The sequence below is a fragment of the Mus musculus genome, chromosome 9, assembly GCF_000001635.26.
Source record: "Mus musculus strain C57BL/6J chromosome 9, GRCm38.p6 C57BL/6J".
NCBI lineage: Eukaryota > Metazoa > Chordata > Mammalia > Rodentia > Muridae > Mus > Mus musculus.
The window spans coordinates 41,478,550-41,494,405 of NC_000075.6; the positions used below are offsets into that span (position 1 = coordinate 41,478,550).

Below are 15,856 nucleotides of genomic sequence, written 5' to 3' on the forward strand. Positions count from 1 at the left end.
AATTACATTTCTCTCTCCTTAATTCAAGTTAATATCAAAATTATATCTCTCCCCACTCCTAAGCTTACGACATCTGTTTGCAAAGTAGGCCACAAGGAGGCGGACCTCAGGAGGAAGGAAGGCTGGGACAATGAAACAGGACAATGGCTGTGTTCAGAGTCCAGAGTCTTCCTTAATCTTACATCTTCATGAAAGGGGGTGAAGGATAAAGAGAGAATGTTGAGAATAAGAAACACTGAGCCTTCCCTGAGGACGGTAAATTTGATTTTCCATCTTCCAGACTTTATATTGACTGTTTTGAGTTTACCTAATGATGCTAGTTGTAAGATTATTGCACTGACCGAGACTCGCTTCTCCAAGCAAGGGTTTATCCGAGAGCCAATTGTGTACACGTGTCTATAATATACATTAGAAGCCTCAGCGTCCTCCAAGGAGAAGTTAATTTCCCCTGTGAGACAAGCACAGTGGACAGGGTAGAGAAATCACTATTGGGTGAGGTCTGAGGAAATACAGATTTCTGACCCTCAGACATTGGAGGAGACGGCAGTTATAAGAAGGATAGAGGGAACGAAATCACAGAGTGAAGGTGAGGCTTTGTGTATATTCAGAAAAGGCATCTGTTGGCTGTGTTAAATGGGAGCTTGTGGTATTGAGGGAAGAGGAAGTAAAGTGAGTGAAATAGCCTGGGTTCGGATTCTAGAGGAACTTGGACAATAGGTTTAAAAGTTACGTCTTGGGGCTGGGGCGAAGGCTCAGTGGTTAGGAGCACTTTCTCTATTGCAGAGAACCAGAGTTCAGTTCTCAGTACCCACATAGTGACCCATAACCATCTATAAGGTCAATTCTAGAGGATCCAATGCCTTCTTCTGGTCTCTTTGGGTACCAGGCATGCACATGGAACACATACATACAAACAGGCAAACATTTACACATATAAACATTTTTAAGAATTAAAAGAAAGTGAGATGTCACACTAGGCAGATAGCTCAGATGATAAAATTCTTGCTGTGTATGTATGACAAACTGGGACCAATCCTCAGCACCTCTGTAAAATAATTCTGAGTGCAGCAGTGTGTGCCTGTAACTCCCGTCCTTGGAAGGTGGAGACTGGAGAATCTCTGAGGCTCACTGGCTAGTCAGTCTAGCTGACTTGGTGAGCTCCAACTTCAATGAAAGACCCCGTCAAAACAAAACAAAACAAAACAAAACAAAACAAAACAAAACAAAACAAACAAAAAAACCAAGGAGAGATCAATCAGGAAGGGCACCCGATGTTGGCCTCTACTCCCACACAAATATATGCACAGGCTTGCACATGTACGTGTGTGCAGCACACACAAAATTCAGAACTTCTCTGTAGATGCTGGGCTCATTGATGGTGGGCAAGGGAATGACTTGACCTATAGTTTGGGAAGGAGCATCACAACATTCAGTCAGAACTTGGCAGCAGTGTGCCAGAGAGAGACAAGCTGAGAAAGATGGGTCTTCACCTCGTGTTCTCAAGGCATGACTGATCTGTCACAAGCCTGACTATTGTAGGTATGGCACTAGCTGAGGGCTTTCTGAGGGCATTTATTTAATGGCATGCCAGTGGCATTTACTCATAAACCAAAAAGCCATTGGGCCAGAAATAGGGGTTTTGGTTACTTCCCCAGACAGGATGCAGTTTGGGCGATTATACACATGATTCATCGAGGTTGGGAAACATATCCTGCACAAACACACGCCCCTCCCCTCCAAGCAGAGTGACTCACGGCTTCTCCAGTTTGGTCTATGGAAGACTTGGAAGTCCAGGCAGAGTCTGAGATATGAGGTTCAGTCATAAATCTGTAACATTCGTAATTACAAGAGAAACATTCCTCCCCATTCTCTCAATTATCGGGCAGGAGGCATTTATTGAATTCTTACTCTTTTCACACAGAAATTGTGATGTTGTGAAACATAGTTCCTATCATAAAACACTTCCAAGTTTAGTTAGGAAAGTGGACCTAATGATGACCGCAAAGAGCGCGTCCCACAAGCATTCCAGAGAACTCTAAGCTACACTAATGGGCTAGAGTGGGGGGGGGGGATGCAGCAGCTATAGTTATAGAAGGGCTATGAGACCGAGTCTTAACAAAGACCATTCTTTATTTGACAGCCCAGCAAGTCAAAATCTAGTGGTTTCTATGGCCTGAACGTGGTTCTAGGAATGAAGATTCATATTTTGGTTGAATGTCCATTCTAACTAGAGGACTCTGTTGAAGTTAAGCCCCGGTTCTCCCTCCTAGTCCTGTGTCCCCAAAAATAAGACTCAGATCCAAAATATACTTACAAATATATTTGCCATATAGCTAGGCTATTCTCTGACTAGATATTGCTTAAAATATTCCATTTTGTCTAGCCTACGTTCTGCCACATGGCTGGTTACCTGTGCTCAGGTACCACGTGTCTGTCTTGACATATCTTCCTAGTGAATCTCTCCTAGAATTTTTTCTTCTCCCAGATGTCTCTTCTTATATTTTCTGCCTAAGCAATAGGCCATAGGCTTTTTCCTTGACCGATGATGCATTCATACAATACACAAGATATTCTCTCTACAGGACTCAATAAATACTGTAAGAACCAACTAAACAGACTCATCTCAGGGAGTTTCCATTCAGGGAGTGGAGAAAGAAGCATCAGGTATGGGATACCCAATATGATAAGAGAGCCTCTTTTTACTCCTTGGCACTCCGTGTTTGTAGGGGGTATGTGCATATGCCATGGCATACCTGTGAAAACCAGAGGACAACTTGAGGAGTTGGTCCTCACTCTCCACTATGAGTCCTAGGGATCGAACACACACCATCAGGTTTGACAGCAGATGTCTTACCCACTGAGCCAGCTTACTGGCCAACCAAGTTTATTCATAAGCCTGACATATTTTGGGCCAATTTCCCTGCCTTTCTATAACTTGAGTGAATGACAGATGCAAGAGGGATATCATGTGCATACCCGTGTATATGCATGCATAGGCATGCATATGAATGTGTGTGTTTGTGTGCATATTTTTTGTATGTGTGGCACTGGGTGTCAAACCCTAGATATATGCACACTAAGTAAGCTTTGTACCACCTGTCTAGCCCTTGATTTACTTTATGTGTTACATGTATCATGCTAGCCTGGAATATATGATTCTCTTATCTCTGCCTCCTGATTGCTATGAGTACAGGCATATCCTGATAGCCTGGCTATGACAGAAATCATTCTTATTTGATGATGCATAGCTGTGAGTCCCCAGACACCATGACTCGGCGGTTTCCATCAGTGATCAGGACTTTTTGTACTCATTGATAATTTTTCTGCAACTGCTCTGTTCTCACTTGGTACCTTGAAGACTGAAAAGGAAAAACTATGACAGGGACATACTTTGCTTAAATAGTATTCAGGTCAGGTTCTGTAACAGACAACTCTGCCTTGGAGGTCGGGTTTGATTCTCATTTCATCAAGATATCTAAAATAACCAGGTCACGAGGTGGTTATTGGCAGGGTCCTCGCTGAGATGGGATTTGACCTACATAGGGAGAGAACCAGGACAGGAATAGTTCTTCAGCTCTTCACAGACTTGGAGAAATCCAGTTTGAACAACTGCAGAATCACAAAGGTGGGAGAAACTCCATGCGAACTAAAGTGATCCTGGTACCTATATCTGGGCAGATATATGCCTGACTGGAAGTTAAAAAAATTCCAGAGCTCAATACTTTAACAAATGCTTTGAAACGTATTTATTCTGAATACTATACATCTGGGGTACTGATGATGCCTGGGCAAAGCATCACTATACTCTCTCTCAGTGGTAGGACTCAGAATCTGGAATACATTCCTTTCAGATACTTGGTGTGAGAAAAAGAATTGTTTTTGGAGTATAGTTTACATTTTCAAAAAAAATAATAGACAAATTGTCATATTCAATCGGCTCAGCTAATAGGCCATTTTTATTTATTAAAAATAAATGTAAATGTAGCTATAAAATTGTGAGCGGATGTTTTCATTTGCATCATGACTGGCTTTAAAAAGACTTACCAGAAATTATTAAAAAAAATAAGTCCACATCCTCACAGAAGGCTAACTTGAGGTACATGAATGCTGGGAAATTGTGCTATTTCTCACTCTGCTTGGTAAGTTGCTTAAGGCCAAGAAGAATGCTTTGTTTGTCTCTACATAGCCTACTCTAGAAGCAGGTGCATGCTGGGACGAAGCTGTTGAACAAATTAAAACACCAAAAAAACCCAAAAACCAATGAAGTCATTACTCTGTGGTCATGCCATGATTTTTATTTCATTTTTTGGTCTATTTTGATATTTTTTCACCAAATATGAACCCCATGATCACCTTGAGACTAAAGAGCTGGCAGGAATCTTGTAAAGTAGACAGCCTTGGGGCTAGGACAATTGATTGGGGGAAGAGTTTGGATTTAGATGAATTGTTGGGAGTAGAATGGAAGCCAATGGCATAGATTCGCAAGCCTGTGTCTCCGTATTTAAATAAAGAGACCGAGCTATTGCTGTGGTAGACACTATGACCAACTACAACTTGGGAATGGTCAATTTCATCTGACAGCTTGAAGTCCGTCACTGAAGGAACTGCCTGTCGAGGCAGGAGCTCAAGGCACAATCTAGAGGCAAGAGTGGAAGTAGAGACCATAGAGGAACATTGCTTACTGGCTTGCTCCTCATGGGCTGCTCAACTTGCTTTTCTATAACACTCGGGGCCAGCAGTTCAGTGGTGAAACCACCCAGTGAGCTCGACACTTCAACATCAGTTACCAATCAAAAAGTACGCCTCCATAGGCTAATCTCATGAGGGGATTTTCTCAGTGAGGCTCCTTCTTTCTAAATGACTCTAGCTTGCTTCAAGTTGACACAAAACTAGCCAGCACAATCAGGAAGTATCCATTTGAGGGATAGAACCTCAAGCACCCTTTTTTTTTTTTGGCCCATTTCTATGTATAAATAGTATGAAGTGTTATTTTTAAGGTCTTGCTGTGGTTGGCTAGGATCTTGTGTTTGTAAGAATAAGTCTGATTAAAAATCCAAACTCCAGGAAGGTATGGGGTACACCAAGGTTTCAGAAATTATCTGAGCCAAAGACTGACCCTTCCTTCCACCTCATCCTTGATAGATCTTTATCTCAATCCATTGAACCTCTGCACCTCTATTCTCTCTACCAATTCTGCCCTCAGGTCTACTTCCCTGAGGAGGCTAAATAATTTTTCAAAGCCTCTTGGAAGACTGGTGTCCCAGCAAAAGCAGAGAATGTGATGGGTCATGCTATTAGACTCAGCAGACATAGTGGAGTGAGGGTTGGTTCCTCCAGGGAGAACCCGTGGACTGTACAGCACATCGTAGGACTGCCTTCCCCCTTTCCTTTCCACATACTCCTCAGCTCTATAAACATTATCTGCTGACTTTCCAATCTTCTCTCAAGACTTGGTTCAATTTTGCTTTCCAATGCTTCACTGTAGGGATATTGCAGCCTCTTCGTATCTCTGTTCCCAAAGTACCACAAACCTGCTGAGGTGTGGGAAGTACACCTCACCATACTCTCTTCAAATGCCGCGCTCTTCCATAAGACTTGGAATTCCTCAAAGCTGCTGGCTGCCTTGTTGGATTTCACGGCCCTTTACTGGACTATGTATGCATTTCTCAATCGCTAGCTTCTGGGGTTGTGAGAGAAATGAGCTAAGATTTCTTTTCTCGAGCCGACTGAGGTCCTGAAGGAAATGGAAGAGAATAGACGCTCAGGAGATATGCAGTAGAATGGGCACTGTGTGCATTAGGGACGTGAGATTGAGCAGGCTTCCTCAATGGTCAGTGATGTTAAAGGCTGGAAAATTTCCAGGGTAGAAGGGAGCCTCCCTTGGCCCGTGCTGAGTGTTGAATGCACAAGAGGCCTGGAGAAGGGACATTCACTTGGGTGAGAGCAGCATATGGGAAGGTTGTAGGATACACAAAGCCAGAGCTGTATGTTCAAATACAAAAATAGAATAGAGATCCATAAAATAATTTTAATAACAGCTTCCAGTAATGTACTGATTTTATAGAATAGTGTGCTAGGAGCTAGGAAATTATAAAATGGTCAGGCTAATTATGAGTTTACCCTGGAAATCTCTCAAGGAAGGTGGGCTTTGACTTGCTTCATGATGAGCTAAATCTGAGGGCTGAGTCTAGGTTTTGATTTCACTCTGCCAGGTGTTACATTGGTAATAATCTTGCCCTCCCTCATCTCTACAGCATGATCTGAAGACACCATGTCTTGCACAGTTATACAGATGATGAAAAGAGATGCAATATTTATATTAATTTACTTACTGGCCAAAATCTTGGCTAGTGTCATTGCAAAATGCATAATATATTAATGAGCTAACTATGTGTTTTTTTTGTTTTTTTTTTTTTTACATAATTTGCCTCTGAGGACAGGACAGCCTGACTGCTGCCCATGTGATGCATTAAGAATTTTTCAAATGGTTTGGTTGTTGGGTTTAAGGTGTTCTTTCTGGGAAGAAAATAGCATTGTTGTAGATAGAAGTTTCACCCACAGACTTCCTCTTCCCATAAGACATTCCCTTGAGCACCTGTTGCCTCTTCTGTAGCCCATGATAAATGATATTATGGCATTATAAAGTTGTTCCTCCTGGTGGTCTTACAGAGAGAGATGTATGATGCCACTATATTAGGTGAGTCTTAGATCAGGTATGGGAGAGACCACGTAGCACCATCCAATGAATGCATAATGACCTGCTACCTTTAGCAGGGGCTTTGTTTCAGTGTGTGTCAAGGACTGTGGACAGAACTCATTAAGTGTAGCTGACATATGCATTCAAGACCACGGTACAGATAACCATTCCCTCTGTGCGCTTCTTTAGTTCTGTAGAGTCCTTATGAGACGAGTGCCTGACTTGTCTCTCATTACACTCTGACACCAGCATTATACGGGAGAAAGACTCCATTGTTCTTTACTTCCTTGAAGGTGGCACTGAAAAAAATGTGCAGTGGCATATTAAGGAGTTCTGACTTATTCCTGTTTGCTGACTGCTCCAGAGAATCGTAAGTAGAGGCTCAGATACCCCAGTCAAAGGCATAGCCAGTTCACAATCCTCATCATCTGTCCATTCTCCCATCCTTCTAGTTCGAGGCTACTGAGAATCGTCTTTCCAGACCTTACAAAGGCAGAGAGCAGGCTTACGTTCCCAGATTCAAGGTCAATGAGGTTTTGCTGTGAGTGCCACAGAAATCGGAAGGCATCCTATGGATCAGACAAGCTTGAGAAGGCTGAGATTGTCACTGTGGCGGATGAGACACACAGAGCACAGCCAAGGGTGCACAATGAAACCTTTGCAGATTTCGCTTCCTCCAATTTTTGCCCAATTATATTAATTCATTCACGAAGTACTTTAGAACTTTTATTTCAGAGTACTGGGGGACAGTTTGAAATCCTCTCAACTCCTAGCTAGTAGGAACATACTGTTATTCTAGTCTCGTTTTTAATTTGTTACCCGAGATTTTTCTAATGTACTTTGATCGTATTCATTCCCTTCCCCTCACTCTGAGATCCAGCCCTGTCCATTGGATGTGAGACATTCTGCTGGCACGTGATCAACTCACAGGGGCCGTACCCTTAAAAGAATACTTACCCTCCACTTCTCAGTGCCTATCAATTGCCAATATCACCTTAACGGGGGGTGGGGCTTCATGTTCATTTCCTCTCCTCATGCTGGGATTTTACCTGTATTGACCCTATGCAGGTCCTGTTCATGTTGTCTCAACTGCTGTGAGTTAATATTTGCAACTCTTTGCTGTGGCCAGAACACAGCCTTCTTGTAATTATTCACCGCTCCTCTTACAATCTCTTTATGCTGTCTTCCACAATGACCCCCAACCCTTGGGAGGAGCATATACAATATAAACGTTTCGCTTAGAGCCGAGCATTCTCTAGTCTCTTAATCTCTGTATGTTGACCTGTTGTGGGTAATGGATTAATTGATGAGTATAACTATAAGCCATTAGGAGTCCGTTTGATGTTGTGTTCCATTTAGCAGTAGATTCTAGTAGATACTGTAGGCTATCACATAAAAAGACAAGTGCCAGGATCTTTTGGAGTTGTTGGCCAGTGAGGTCCCATAGTCCTCCTCAAACATCATAGGCTATTGAAAGTACTGCTCTTAGAGACCTCTGAGCAAATGAATGTTGTTACTGAAGGGTGAGCCCTAGGCTTTGGGTTAGATAAAAGTAGCACATGATTTAGCGACATTCTGCCAAAATTTGAGTTCATTTATCCAGTAAAGCTCTGGATAAATAAAATAAAAGTTGCCAAAAATAACCTTAAAAAAATCCAATTTTCCTATTCTACTGGATAAATTGCATGGAAAAATCCCTAGAAAATGTTGAAATTGAGACGTCCCCTCCCCACCTTCTGCCCTTTCTCATTCCCTTTTAAAGAGGGAGCATGGGTTTGATTTGTAACTCTTCTAGTTTGTATTTGATGGGATCCTTTGGAGACCTACCGGGCGAGGGGCAGAATCATCGATAGTAGCTTTTACTGTAATCTCAGAAAACTTCTTTGCTCTCCTCCAGGCCTCTACTGTTCCGAGCATGACCCATATCTGTAATAGAGCCTTCCTACCACCTGCTAAGGCTAGCCTTTCCTTTTCTTCAGAGTAGAGATAGGGCAGTGTCAAGAGACAGAGTCAACTCTTGTCACCAGCCTATTCTTTTACCTCACCCACAGGAACTTTCCTTAGGCAACTTTTTTTCCCATTCTAATGCCCTTCCCCTCTTTTCTAGAATCTCTCCAGAATACATTCAGTTCATAACCTCCTGGAGCTCCCGTGAGGCTGTGAACGCATGCAGCATCCAGTGTACACATTTCTTTCTCCAAGTGGGGAATGCTTGATGTGACGTAGTGCCAGGACAACCCTGGGACCTTGCCTCTACTGAGTTCAGCTCTCAGATCAAACAAGTCAGTAATCTTTACACCCTTGATCATGTCACTTACTTTCTCCAGGTGCTCTCATGTGCATGACAGAGATGGTAGTGTTCTAACCTTTGCAAGGATGAAATGAGGAATCGGAAAGTTCGTACTCTGGTACCCAACTGCTGGAGGTTTGCACCGCAGTGTGCATCTTACTAATATGTCATCTTGAGAAAAGTCATTCACCACTCTGAGCTCACCCCCCCCCCGCCTTAACTGGGGTTAGGGTCTACAAAGGGACTTATATTTGATCTTATGGAGTGATTTAGAAAACTTAAAGTTACTTGGAAAACTTAAAGTAGAACCTGAATGCTGGTAGGCTCTCGATTAATGTAAACTATTACTTTAGAATGGCACCCAGTGAGCCTAGATTACCTGTTGCTCCTCTGCCTGCTTATTCCTCGAGATTTAGGTGAGGCCAATCCACTTTGCAGGTGCAGGTCTGTTGGCTAAAGGGATTTTATGTAGAGCAGGCATTCAATGATTGGTGTTCAGTTCTCTTACATGACACCAATGCCTTTTGGAGGGAAGTCTTCTTGGAAAGATAGCACATTCTCTGGATTTTCAAAAGCTTATGTGCTCTAAGTGTGGGTTGGAGACTCTTTTTCTTAATTGAACACAGCAGACATTTTGTGTCATGTTGATTTCCTCAGGATATGAATCAGAGAGAAAGAAGTAAAATCTTGTCCTAGGAAGAAAGGGAGCGATTGGCAGAAGACTTGTCTCTGGTAAGGCAATTTACACACTTGTCTTTTAAGGGGTGAGTCACCATCTATGATACATTTCCCAGCAATGTCTAAGAGTTTCCAAATCTGGAGTTCACACTCGAGCCAGATAAGGGAGAGGAGAAAGGGTCTTATAATTCACCTAGTTACCACTCAGAGCCCTAAAAGGGAGCTCAATGGAAATGCGTCTCCTACAGCCCTTCTTTTAGTCACTAAGACGAAGAATTAGCTAATCATGTTCAAATTTACCACTTTCCAATAGCAAGCATTAGCATTCCAGGAAAAAAATAAGCCACCCGAAATCTCTCCATCAATCTTCATTTATTTATTTTTTAGCTATGATTTTTATGCTAGCATGCATCTTTTTATTCATTGCTTAGGCTAAGTTTATCTTATAGCGACACTGTAAACTTTTAAAAAATGACCAAGGCCTGTTTTTTCCTAATAAAAATTTGACTTTAAAAAAGTTGTCTTATGCCCAGTTCATCCAGATTACAGGGTATTGGGGACTTCTATCCTGAAAGTGTTTCTTGGCTATTCTAATAATAGAATAAAAAACACTAATATCTTGCCATCTTCACTGGGGTATGTTCAGGACTTGGCGTCATTCATGGTACGAGCTTAAGATGTTAGTTGAATGAATGAATATGGCTCTCATATGTATAGGTTTTAATAATCTTTGGTGAGCCTTCATTTCCTCAGAAACCCTGTCTGGGTGGTTACATCTTTATCTACTTCCCATCCCCACAAAAATCTTAGTTTTTTTTTTAATATATATAAAGCCAGTATATGTCTGAGTGGAGGCTTACCTTTCCCCTCAGTTCTTAGTCACAGTATTTTATTGACTTAACCTGAACATTTACTAAGCAGACATACTTGTGTTTTAAAACCCAGATCTCTAAGCTCAACCTCATACTCAAATAATGAAGAACACATGTAGATACTACTTCTAGCATGTCTTTCTGTTAGAAATCTAATTGTGTGTGTGTTTGTGTGTGTGTGTGTGTGTGTGTACAAAATACAATTTGTCCAAAGTTCACTTTCATTTTTCGCTGACTCCAAACTCATATTTCAATCACCTTTCTACAAACTTAGCCTTTTCATATTATATATATTTGAATATGAAATATGAGTATGACTTGAGGTTGAAATTTTATTTATTTATTTATTTATTTATCTATTTATTTATTCATTCATTCATTCATCTTTTTTTTATAGCATAGCACTGGGATTGAACCGAGAGCTTCACACACACTAAGCAAGCACTCTACAACCAACACAGTCCCTATACTTTTAAACTCTTTATCACCAAGATGTCCTTGATCAAATGACTGGTGGCCCAAGTGAGGACATGGCACAAGTTGTGATAAATCTTAGCTTCACTTACAGTTCTTTATTGTAGAGATCAATATCGTTTACCTTTCGTTTCATTGCTTCTTTAGAGTTCAAGGTCAGCCAAAGATAGATATTACTGAGCAAGGAGACAGGGTCTCAATCATTGAGCTCCTTCAAGGAAAGAGCCATATCAGAAGATTATAAATCTCCACATCTAAATCCAGGAACTGACCATGAGCAGATACTCAATTCATATTATTATATAGAACTGACAACTACAAAAGTAATCCAAGGACTGTGAAACAGACTTGGGACTTTGTCTACAACAATGGAGTCTTGGATAGGTTGACTGATCTCTGCCCTCTCTTAGATGAGTCTCTGGGCCTCCTTTACAGGACTAAGGGGAATCTGTGAGTCCTGGATGCAAGGCCTTAAGAATACTTTTTTTTAGGTAGGAAAATCTCTTCTCCTTATATAAGTAACCGTTCAAATGATGGTGTTCTTATGAATACTCAAAGCGATGAGGCTCTCAGCGACTCACTTTTTTATTTTTATTTTTTTATTTTTTTGGACAAATTCCTACAGCCCTCAGTTTCTAGGGTTGCCCCCTACTTCACATACCAGTGTGGTCATAGTTCCTGGTGCAATAAAATTATCAACATGTTAAGCAATGGCATCTTAAATTTCAGAATTCTGAAACTCAACAGGAAGATCCTGGAGCCAAGCAAGTCAGCAGTGTTGTGAAATCAGTTAAGCTGGGGCTTCTGGCATGTGTGAGCTGTCTGCCACTCTTATAAATCTGAGGTAGAACACCCAGACAGAGTGTTTCAGAAAGGTTAGTACACGAGAATTCATTGACTCATTGTTGGGTGCTGAGTGACTAACAAAGTTACTGCACTTGTCTGTGAAAGAAAATCTGCACCTTAACAGGGCCCGGCAAACAGAGTTATCCCATGTGTACAAAGGAGCTGTTCATTGTCAATAGCTCACAAACCTGAGCAGACTTTAGAATCACACAGAAGACTTAGTATAGGCATTTGAATGCTGTTCCCAAAGTCTCTGGTTACTTACAAGGTGGGTTGGATACTAGGAAATGGTCACTAGACCAAGATCAGTGGAGCTGGTGAGATGGCGCACTGGATGGAAGTGCCTGTTGTGTAAGCCTGACAACCTGAGTTTAATGCTCCCTGGAACTCACAGTAGAGGAAAGAATCAACTTCTGAAAGGTGTCTTCTGATTTCTAATGCATACCCATGACACATGCCCCAACATGACTGTTTGTGGCATGTACACACACACACACACACACACACACACACACGCCATCATCATCATCATCAGTACAATAATAAGTATAAGTATAATTTCAATAAAAGAACTAGCAAGTGCTGCTGAAACAGAAATGGGTTGAGATGACAAGAGCATAGTGCTCTGCTGGTTTCCTTAAGTCTCTGAGGTGACTTTGCTTTGTTCTAAGTCAAGCTCAAGCTTCCAGCTCCTTCCTGACTTTGTACAAGTCATGAATGTGGTCTGCTCCAAATTCATTCTTTTGTTTATTTGTCTTTTATAATCTTGTTTCATGAGACAGGGTCCCATTCTGAAGCTCAAACAGGTATGTAACTCACTGTATAGTCTGAGATGACCTCAGCTTCATAGCCAGTCCTCCTGCCTCAGCATCGCAAATGCTGAGAGCACAAGAGTAAGCCACCACATCTGGCTAAAACACCCTTGGATTAACTGAAAAATCTGTCATCTGAATCTTTAAAACAACAGAAGGGAGGTGTGCCTCTGTGCTCTGCCTGTGGTGTTTGCCACCAGTGGCTTATCTGGGCTATCATTAATTTCCCAACAAAGGACATATATTCAGGTATCCTACTTTATGATCTAAGTGGACAATGGACTATAATTCTCTATCAAGCCCTTTTGGGTGAGATTCTTATTTCACATAGGCATAGGCTATATTACACTAGTGTCTTTTTCTGGAAGCCATTTTCATTGATTGACTTCAGCTCAATACCCAGTGCTTGATTTAGCAGTATATGCCCACATGACATAAGAATCTGACTCAAAAGGACAAGATATGATCGAGGCTCTTGTTGAACCTGCATTCTAGCAAAGGGAGATAGATAATAAACACAAATAAAACACATAAATCAATATACTCTGGTTTTGGTAGTGAATTGATTATTCTGGTTTGCCTTTTTGCTACTGTGATAAAATATTCCAAAACCAACTTGAATAAGAAAGGACTTATTTGGTTTATATTTCCAGTTAACACTCTCCTTTAGAGAAGTCAGGGCAGGAACTTTAGTCAGAAACTGAAGCAAAGACTCAGAGGAAAGATGTTTACTGGCTCGCTTCCTCTGATTCATGCTTAACCGGCTTTTTCAAACAATCCAGGATAGCCTGTTTATGGGTGGCATTGCCCACAGTAGATAGAGCCTTCCCACATTAACCAATAACCAAGACAATCCCTGTAGACATGGCTCTGAGCCACACTGATCTGGACAACCCTTCGGTTGAGACGTTCTCTTCCTAGGATACTGCACTGCATAAAATTGAAAAGAACAATTAACCAACAAATGAATGTTGAATTTTATTTTTAAAAGGCAAGGTGAGGAATGAGGTCCAAGGCTGTAGAGGCAATAGGAGAATTGTGTGCCTGGTTGCAATTTTCTACAGGGGTACCATTAGAGCAGAGACCTGATGAAGGTGAGACCAAAACCTTGTGCCTGGGGCAGAGAGTCATAGACAGAGAAAATATCAGACTAAAGCCCAAAGACAGGGATGCACTTGATACATTAGAATACAACAAAGAGGATGGTGTGGCTGGAGTAAAGACTGCAAAGTCAAACTAGTAGCTTTGTAAATCACTAATAAAGACTTTGGGTTTAATAATACAGCCAGAGTCACTTTAACACGTTAGGGAAGAGCTATCTTTCCCAGAAGGATCTACTGAAACATTATGCAGATATTAGGCTGAGTAGGATAAGGATAGAAGACAGGAGACTCTGTAATTAGCTAAATCACGAGATAAAGCAACTCTGGTCTTGGGTTGGCCACCGGAGGTAGCAAGGTGTTGCCCGACTCTCGTTCCTTTTTTAAGTAGAATTTAACCGGGTTTCTTGGTAGGTTGGATATAGAAGATAAGATAAAAACAATTTAAAAACAGAGAAGAAGCCAAGCTGTGGTGTTGTCACCTAATGAAAGATATGAAAATACTATTGATTAAGATGGCTATAGAAGAATTGGGATTCAGGCTTTGGAAAAACTGAGTTTGACATGACTATTAGAAAGCTGGTTGCAACTATTAAGCTGGTTGTCAGTTATGTATGTATGAAACTATGTTGAGTATTTCTGCATTAAAAGTGCAGATTCAGAGATAGTGAGATGACTCACTATTAAAGATACTTGCTACCTGGCTGGACAACCGAAATGTGGTCCCCAGGATATACATGGTAGAAGGAATGAACTAAATCAGTTAGTGCATGCTGCTCTAAGACCTTACACACCCATGCATAGGTACAAACACACCACGCACGCAGACACACATGCACACACACACTAAATAAATAAAAGGTAATATAATAAATGAAAAGTGGAGATATGGTAGTTTTTACATTGTTACTAAAACCATGAGGCAGAATGAGAATTTTAAGGGAGTGGTGTAGCTAAAACAGAGAGGACAAGTATGCTTAGTCCTGCTGGGTGGTGGTGGCGCACACCTTTAATCCCAGCACTTGGGAGGCTAAGGCAGGTGGATTTCTGAGTTCGAGGACAGCCTGGTCTACAAAGTGAGTGCCAGGACAGCCAGGGCTACACAAAGAAATCCTGTCTTGAGAAAACCAAAACCAAACCAAACCAAACCAAACCAAAAAAAAAAAAAAAAAAAACAAAACAAAACAAAAAAACAAAACAAAAAAAAAAAACAAAAGTCAAGAAAACAAGGTGAGTGGAAGGAATAAAGGAACAAAGGAAGGAAGGAAGAAATGAAAGAAAACAAAAGAAAGTAGAGAAAGGAAGATAACATTAGACACTGAGAAGTAACTACTTGCATAAGATTCAGTATCCTGTTAATCAGCAGTTGAAGGGGCTTAAGGTTAGTGAGATAGCTCAGTGGGTAAAAGCCCTTGCTCAGAAAGCATGGAGACCTAGGTTTGGATCCTCAGCACCCATGGAAAAGAAAGCCAAGCAAGCTGGGCATGGGTTCCTGTGCCTGCAGCACTAGCCTTGTGTCATGGAGACAAGCAGATCTTGGGAATGCACTGGCCAGTTGGCCTAGACAAAATTAGAAGCTTTCAGTTCAAGGAGAGACCCTGCTCCAAGGGGACAAGGTGGAGAATGATGAGCTAGGACATCTAATATCTTACTCATACATCCACATGCTCACATTGGTGCACACACAGAGTTATACACCCACATGCACTCATGCACCACAGGCACACACATTTGCTGCCCCCCACCAATACCCATAGATGGGAAAATAAATATAGACATAGAAAAGAGAGGAAGTGTCTCAAGTAGAGGCCAACGAGTAATAGCATCAAACACCTTTGCTATATCCAGTGCTAGGAAGAATGAAAATTACTAGTGGGGTTCCACAGCTGGACATCGTTAGCGTTCTCAAGGAGGACATAATTGGGTCCAGTGGTGATGGGGAATGCCTGACTTAAGTGGCTTCTGAAAGAACGCTCTAAGACTTGGACATCTCAAGAAAGCCAGTTCTTGAGGAGCCAAAGAAACCTGCTCATGGAACCTGCTTCATGGAAACAGGTAGACAAAAAAAACTAGGTCAAGCCAAATGT

The 15,856-nt window shown here is 41.5% G+C and overlaps 1 long non-coding RNA gene across 4 annotated transcripts in view; it reads left to right on the plus strand.

Annotated features, from left to right (window-relative positions):
• The window catches only part of Mir100hg (Mir100 Mirlet7a-2 Mir125b-1 cluster host gene), a 238,660-nt gene that overhangs the window by 102,024 nt on the left and 120,780 nt on the right, over window positions 1–15,856 (plus strand). The window contains exon 5 of one of the 4 annotated variants that reach the window (NR_131929.1): window positions 9,645–9,877. The exons of 2 other annotated variants lie outside the window; for them this stretch is intronic. This is a non-coding gene — a long non-coding RNA (Mir100 Mirlet7a-2 Mir125b-1 cluster host gene). Of the gene's footprint in view, window positions 1–9,644; window positions 9,878–15,856 lie in introns of those variants that run through there. One more of the 4 variants, NR_131930.1, reaches the window with a different exon arrangement.